We start from the raw sequence: 7979 nt of genomic DNA, 5'->3' as shown, positions 1-7979 counted from the left end.
GCTATGTAAATTACTGAGGCATGCATTATAATTTAATTTATGAATTGAATTTAAATTCCACCAGTTGCCAGAGTGTATTTGAACCCATGTCCCCAGTGCATTAGCCTGGGCCTCTGGATTACTATTCAGTGATATAACCACTACATTATCAGGGGCGGCATGGGAGCACAGTGGTATTACTGTTGCTTCACAGCTCCAGGGTCACAGGTTCGATTCCCGGCTTGGGTCACTGTCTGTGTGGAGTTTGCACTTTCTCCCCATGCCTGCATGTGTTTCCTCCGAGTGCTCCGATTTCCTCCCACAGTCCAAAGATGTACAGGTCAGGTGGATTGGCCATTCTAAATTGTCCATAGTCTCCAACAAGGTTAGGTGGAGTTACTGGGTTATGGGATGGGGTGGAGATGTGGGCTTAAATGGATGCTCTTTCCAAGGGCCAGTGCAGACTCGATGGGTCAAATGGCCTTCTGCACTGTAAATATGATATGTGATCTACTCTCATTTGTTACTGAAACCCTCATCCATGCCTTAGTTTCCTCTAGATTTGTCTATTTCAACGCATTCCTGGTTTGTCTTTCAATGCATTCCTGGTTCGTCTCTCAAGTTCTACCCTCTAATTTTGAGGTCATCCAAATCTCTTCTGCCATGTATTGTAGCAAGTCCTTCATCAATCTGCATGCTGACCTACATTGTTTTCAAATCCCTCCATGACCTTAAATGTTAAAAGGCATTAAATAAATAGAAGTTTTGTCTCTCCAGCCTCTCCATTAACTTTTACAATGCATCTCTCTGTTTAATCCCAATTTTCTTTACGTCCTACTCTCTGCAGCTGCCACACACCTTTTTTCATTCACGGCTGGCTTTCTCCCCTTTTCACAATCTTGATTTGTCCGTTATTGCACCTCTTCACTGCCACTCTATAATTGTCAATGCCCATGGTGCTGGAAACACCAAGGTAGAAAAGAGATCTGGAAGCAGTGATTAGCCATGCATTATTAAGGGAGAGTTGCACATGTTGGATACTCTAGAGTAAATAAGTTGTTGAAGGTTATGTGCGAACTATATACCTGGAGATGGACCGTGGGGATGGGTCCCTGGCGCCCGACAAGAGTTACAATCGGCAACTCCATTGGGTGTTGCGACCCTTGCCCCACGACCTTATTGGCTGAGGGCCAGAGATCTTTCTGGAAAGGCACAAAGTATGTATTAAGAATCGGCCACCAGGGCCCTTACCAGCGAAGACTCAACACAGGCAACCGGGAAGATTCAACGGGGAACCAGAAAACAAAGAAGCAGAGTGCAAGACCCACTTTGGTGGACTGAGATCCTGAGACACCGAGACTCAAGTGAATTGGACCCACAGCTCGATTGAGTTCATCGGCGCTGGTAGTATTAAAAAATCTTGGGATTATTGTACTTGGGGTAATTTAAAAGAGGTAACTGTTTTTACTGTGTTTGATAAATTTGGTTGAATTAAACTTGTATTCTCCTTTTTGCAAATGAGGGCACCGGGATAAAATGTTTGAATAACAAACTGGTCAAAGTGTCTGATGTTTTACAGACAAGTTGTCTTGATTTCAATATTGAGAAGAGAAAGTATATTAGAAGGAACAAGGAGGGAAAGTTCGAAGGAGCAGAGAATGTAAGAGCATTGATAAAATAGAAGAGGTTTTACAGTGGGAAGAGGGGGAGATCTAACACTTAATCTTCTTTCAGCCTCATTTATATAACTGCACATTGTTTACAGTTGTCAGGACATTCTGTTCTAGGCCAAGTGATGAAAACATTATTCCAGTAATACAGGGGCTGATGAGTCAGGTAGATGCTGATTACGGGTAGGATTAGAGATATTCTTAGCTTTACCAGACAAGGATCCTGGTCACTGATGGATCCCTATTTATGAGAGAAAAGAAATAAAGTGTATTCAATTCATCAAATGTTTTTAGATGCTTATCACCCCCAAAACTTCTGAAACCCATAGATTATTATTTTCACGATAGAACTGAGTGAGTTATTTAATTGCAAAAATTATCAGCGTACAGAGATAATATGTTTAGCTCCTCCAGCCAATGCTTTTGTATCCAAATTCTGATGTTTCTTGGGGCTTGCACATTCTACGTTCAATAAACTTCAAATCCAAGCCTCTATGTCCATACTCGCTTTAAGTCCCATTCATCCATCACCTCTGTGTTCGCTGACCTATATTGGTTCTTGGTTAAGTAACACTTCGCTTTTATAATTCTCATCCTTGTTTTCAAATCCCTCCATGGCCTTGCTCCTCCCACCTCTGTAATCTCTGCCGGCCCGACAGTGCTCTGAGATAATCCCACTTCTTTAATATCGCCTCTTGAGCATCCTTGACCTTAAATGCTCCAGCATTGCAGGCTGCGCCTACAGCTGACTCTGTCCTGAGTTCTGGAATTCCCTCCTTGAACCTCTCTACCTCTCTTTTTACCTTAAAAACACTCCTTAAAACTGATCACTTTCACCAAGCATTTGTCCATCTTCCCTAATATCTACTTCCATGGCTGGGTGTCAAATATTGTGGGTGTCTTCTGTGAAAAACCTTGCGACATTTTATTACATTAAAGGTGCTACATGAATGTAAGTTATTGTTATTCATCCCATGACCTGCTCAATGCGAGATTTTGTACAATATGTGCCCCTTTGCAGAGGGGGAACAATAAAGAATCGAGGTTGGTGCACATAGTGGATTCCAGATTCTCATGTAGGACTTCATCCAGATCCCAGAGTGCTATTCGCCTGTGTACAGCCAGGAGGAATTCCCAGACTACGATCTCTACCTTTCGTGTATCTGGGGCAAGTTTTGTGCAAGATTGCTGACGCCGTGCAATGTTGAATGGGGACTAGGAGTCAACCATCTCTGAACTGAATGTCTCTTCCCAACGCATTCATATATGAGATGTATCAACGAGGCATGGCCCATGTCATCCGTTCTCTACAATTCTACTCAACAAATCCCCTTGACAGTAATCTTCTCATTCCAATGATGACCCAAAGGGCATTCAGAGTATGAGTCAGATTGCCTGATTATAGAATTTTACACTGCAGGAGATAATTTGGTCCAAAATACCAGTTGAATCCCACTCTTCCCCTATAAACATGCATTTTTTTTTTCAAGCATTTATCCAATTCCCTAATCAAAGGAGAATTCCAACTCTATTAGACCCATCACTTTACCATCCAGGTTCATTTTGTGTCCGATTACCCAAGTCTACAAAATAAACGGCACAATCTCTACCAGATGTACATCCGAGCAGCTATCCATGGTTCTCTGTAAATACAAGTCATTAAATATGCAATGACTACAGCAATCTCTGGATGTATATTTTCTATAAAACTTAAACTTGAGCAATTGACATGGGCTCCCTTAGAAACCCAGACTGCATGGTGTTGCCAATTTGCACCGGAGACGGCAATAATGTTGCCCTATTTAATATTGAATGATATTGCTTTTCAAAGTTGCCAGGTATCAGATGATACCAGCACAAGGCTCAACTGGATTTTGATCAAAGACCCAACGAGTCAGTTAGTTCAAATTCAATAATGATTTATTTACTCACAAGATTAACTCACACATGCAACATAAAAACACTACAAGCTAAATTACAACTAACACTACAACAACCTGTACTTAACTTCAGGCACCCAGCTTTGGCAGAGGAACAAGGCCTTTGTTCGGATCTGGAATGCCTGGGTCTGGAGAAGTAACTTTGGTTCTGCTGGGCTCATCCGTCTGGTAGCGATTGCTGATCTTGAACTTGCTTCTGGTCGTGGTGCTGCAGTTGGTTTCAGGTATAGGCCGGGCCGAAGAGCGTCAGTGTGCCAGAGCCAAAAGAGATCAAACACATTGCAGTGTCTCTCTTTATCCTTTGGGGTTTTGCACTCTTTTGGGCGGTCCTTATCTTTGGACCCAATAATTCGGCCTGCTTCAATTACTGCCTTCGATTTGAGCCAATAAAGGGCTGGGTGCCTTGATGGCTGGGCGTGTCCTGAGTGGTCATTGACCGTGTCTGTTTGGGTTTCCTGGGTGAAGGGAGTGGCGCCGATGTGTCTGGAATTGTATCTGATACCCGAGTGCCAGTCCTTTCTCATGGGGAAATGGGTCTGATGCAACCATCAATTCACGCGAAACAGAGAGTAGATGTAAACTGTGGCTTTAATTGACAGTGCCTGCCTGCGACTGCTCTGCTAGTGAGAGCCGCCTACAGGCCTGCTGCTCTGTATACCTCCCCTCAAGGGGAGGAGCCAGGGGCGGAGCCCACAACGGCACCAACCTGATACATTCCATGTAATATCGTACAATGGTCCATAGGTGGAGCCCACATGGGCAAAAGCGTGATACAGTAACATACATGGTGAATGGTTAACACAATATGTTCACCACATTCACCCCGTTAAAAAAATTGAAGTCTGCTGGGGGTGAAGGGTTCACAGGTTCAGTCTGCCCGGCGCCAGTATCGTACGCTGTGATCACTGAAGCTCTGGTATCGCAGCTGGCCCGGGTGTTGAACTCATCCGTGCGGGCATGGGTAGTGAAGCTGCTGGTGCAGGGACAGACATGAACTCCGGGAGCGTCTCTTCTGGAGCTTCGTTCCTGTGGGTCGGTGGAGGGGGTGCGGGTGCCATGTAGCGGCGGGGGCACTGGTCAGTGTAGGTTTGGCGGGGTAATTTGGGTGGCGGTGGCAGTGGAACCTGTGGGTGCCAGGTCCCAGAGGGAAACCGTATCCTGTCAGCCGTCGGGGTGTTCTTTGTATGCATACTGGGGGTTGGTGTGAAGGAGCTGGACCCTCTCGAACAGGAGGTCGGACTTATGGTTCTGGTGTCTTCAGCCAGGACGGACGTGAGACCCCGGAGGTGGATTTCCTGGGGAAAACAAACAGGCGGTCATGAGGGGTCTCGTTTGTGGCCGTGCAAAGGAGGGATCTAATGGAGTGGAGTGCGTTGGGGAGGACCTCCTGCCAGTGGGAAACTGGGAGATTCCTAGTCCGTAGGGCCAGGAGGACGGCCTTCTAGACCGTCGCGTTCTCCCTCTCCACCTGCCCGTTTCCCCGGGGGTTATAACTGATAGTCCTGCTCGAGGCAGTCCTGCCCGAGCAGGTACTGACGCAGTTTGTCGCTCATAAACGAGGAGCCCCAGTCACTGTGGACGTACTGTGGGGAAACCGAACAAGGAGAAGACACGATGCAGGGCTTTAATGACGGTGGCCATGGTCATGTCGGGGCAGGGGATTGCAAAGGGGAAGCGGGAGAACTCGTCAACGACGTTGAGGAAATACGTGTTACGGTTGGTAGAGGGGATGTGCCCTTTGAAGGGGCCCTGAGGCGCTCAAAGGACCGGGATGCCTTTACCAGGTGGGCCTTATCCGGTTGATAGAAATGCGGCTTACACTCTGCGCAGATTTGGCAGTCCCTGGTCATGGCTCTGACCTCCTCGGTGGAGTAGGGCAGGTTGCGGGCCTTGATGTAGTGGAGAAGCCGGGTGACCCCTGGGTGGCAGAGGTCATCGTGGATAGCCCGGAGTCGGTCATCTTGCGCGCTGACGCAAGTGCCGCGGGACAATGCATCTCGGGGCTCGTTGAGCTTCCCAGGACGATACACTATATTGTAATTATAGGTGGAGAGTTTGATCCACCACCTCAAGATCTTATAATTCTTGATCTTGCCCCGCTGCGTATTATCAAACATGAAGGCTACCGATCGTTGGTCGGTGACGAGGGTAAACCTCCTACCAGCGAGGTAGTGCCTCCAGTGCCGCACAGCTTCCACGATGGCTTGGGCTTCTTTTTCAACCAAGGAGTGTCGAATTTCAGAGGCGTTGAGGGTAAGTGAAAAAAATGCTACTGGCCTGCCCGCCTGGTTAAGGGTAGCGGTGAGGGTGACCTCTGACGCGTCGCTCTCCACCTGGAAGGGGACGGACTCGTCCACCGTGCGCATCACGGCTTTGGCAATATCTGCCTTGATGCTGAAGGCCTGGCGGGCCTCAGCCGCCAGTGGGAAGATGGTGGCCTTGATCAGTGGACGGGCTTTGTCTGTATAATTGGGGACCCACTGGGTGTAATAGGAAAAGAACCCGAGGCACCTTTTCAGGGCCTTGGGGCAGTGGGGAACGGGGAGTTGCAGGAGGGGCGCATACGATCGGGGTCGGGTCCTAGAACTCCGTTTTCCACGACATAGCCAAGGATAGTCTGGTTGTGCGGAAAACGCATTTCTCCTTGTCATAAATGAGGTTAAGGGTTTGGGCGGTTTGGAGAAATCGCTGGAGGTTGGCGTCGTGGTCCTGCTGGTCATGGCCGCAGATGGTGACGTTGTCCAAGTATAGAAATGTGGCCCGCAGCCCGTACTGGTCCACCATTCGGTCCATCGTTCTTTGGAAGACCGAGACCCCATTTGTGACGCCAAAGGGGACCCAGAGGAAGTGGAAGAGGTGACCGTCTGCCTCAAAGGCCGTGTAGTGGCGGTCCTCCGGGCGGATTGAGAGCTAGTGGTATGCTGACTTCAGATCCACCGTGGAGAACACCCGGCATTGTCCGATCTGGTTAACCATGTCTGCAATCCGGGGAAGGGGGTACGCATCGAGACGCGTGTACCGGTTTATGGTTTGGCTGTAGTCTACAACCATCCGGTTCTTTTCCCGGTCCTGACAACCACCACCTGAGTTCTCCAGGAGCTATTGCTGGCCACGATGAGCCCTTCCCGCAAGAGCCGCTGGACCTCAGACCGGATGAAAGTCGTGTCCTGGATGCTGTACCACCTGCTTCTGGTGACGACTGGATTACAGTCGGCGGTGAGATTTGCAAATAGCGGGGGAGGGTCGAGCTTCAGGGTCGTGAGGCTACATACGGTGAGTGGGGGTAGGGGCCTGCCAAACTTCAGAGTTAGGCTCTTGAGGTTGCACGAAACCCAATCCCAACAGGAGAGGAGCGCAGAGGTCGGGGAGTACATATAACTTAAAATCAGCATACTCGGCACCCTGTATTGCGAGGGTTGCAGTAGTGCACCCCCGGATCTGCGCCGAGCGCGACCCAGAAGCGAGAGAGATGGTTTGATGTGCAGAGAAGATTGGGAGCGAGCAGCGCCTTGCCATGTCTGGGTAAATAAAGCTCTCCGTGCTCCCGGAGTCGAACAGACAAGGCGTTTTGTGTCCATTGACCCGGATGGTCATCATGAAGCTCCGGAGGTGTTTGGGTCGCGACTGGTCAAGGGTGACCGCGCTGAGTTGTGGGTAGCCGGCGTGGTCGGAGGTGCTGGGGTCATCCCAACATGGCTGCCCCCGTCGGTCGCACGTGTCGGGCGGAGAGGAAGATGGCAGCCCCCATGAGTCGCACATGGCGGACCGCGTGGGCGACGAGGCGAAGGTGGTGACCCCCGTGAGTCGCACATGTTGTGTGGGCTTGAAGATGGCTGTCCCCACGGACAACACGAAGCCGATGACGCGTCCAGGGGAGGCGGAGCTGGCAGGCATACAGCCACATTGTGGGCTCTGCGGGTCTGAGAGTCAGGCGCCTGTGAATTTGAGGATTTGGACCTGGCCAGGCAAACTTTAGCGAAATGTCCCTTTTTACCGTAGTCGCTGCAGTTCGCGTTCCGAGCCGGGCAGCGCTGCCTGGGGTGCTGATGCTGGCCGCAGAAATAGCAGGGTAGCCCCCATGTTGGGTGTGCAGCCGCGCGGCACAGGCCTGGGGTACTCTCTGGTCGGTGGTCCACGAGGGGGTCGCTTGATCGGACGGGAACGCGTTGAGGCTTTGGAACGCTACTTCTAGGGAGGAGGCTAGCTTTACCGTCTCTTCCAGGTCGAGGGCACCTTTCTCGAGCAGGCGTTGTCTCACATAGTTGGACCTGACTCCAGCCACGTAGGCGTCCCGGACTGCGAGGTCTATATGTTGAGTAGCCGTAACGGCCTGGTAGTTGCAACTTTGCGCAAGGACTTTGAGGTCATGTAGGTACTCCTCCAGCGATCC

At 49.9% G+C, this 7979-nt stretch overlaps 1 long non-coding RNA gene across 1 annotated transcript; it reads left to right on the top strand.

The window, feature by feature from the left end:
* Window positions 1–442: 442 nt before the first annotated feature.
* On the top strand, window positions 443–3328 carry LOC119976788. The gene is made up of 2 exons (XR_005462989.1): window positions 443–1383; window positions 2671–3328. It is a non-coding gene; the product is annotated as an uncharacterized LOC119976788 (long non-coding RNA).
* Window positions 3329–7979: the final 4651 nt, after the last annotated feature.

This window comes from Scyliorhinus canicula, chromosome 13 (genome assembly GCF_902713615.1).
Source record: "Scyliorhinus canicula chromosome 13, sScyCan1.1, whole genome shotgun sequence".
In the NCBI taxonomy this organism is placed as follows: Eukaryota; Metazoa; Chordata; class Chondrichthyes; order Carcharhiniformes; family Scyliorhinidae; genus Scyliorhinus; species Scyliorhinus canicula.
Note: the sequence above shows the minus strand (reverse complement) of the source record. Positions and strands in the feature narration are given on the sequence as shown.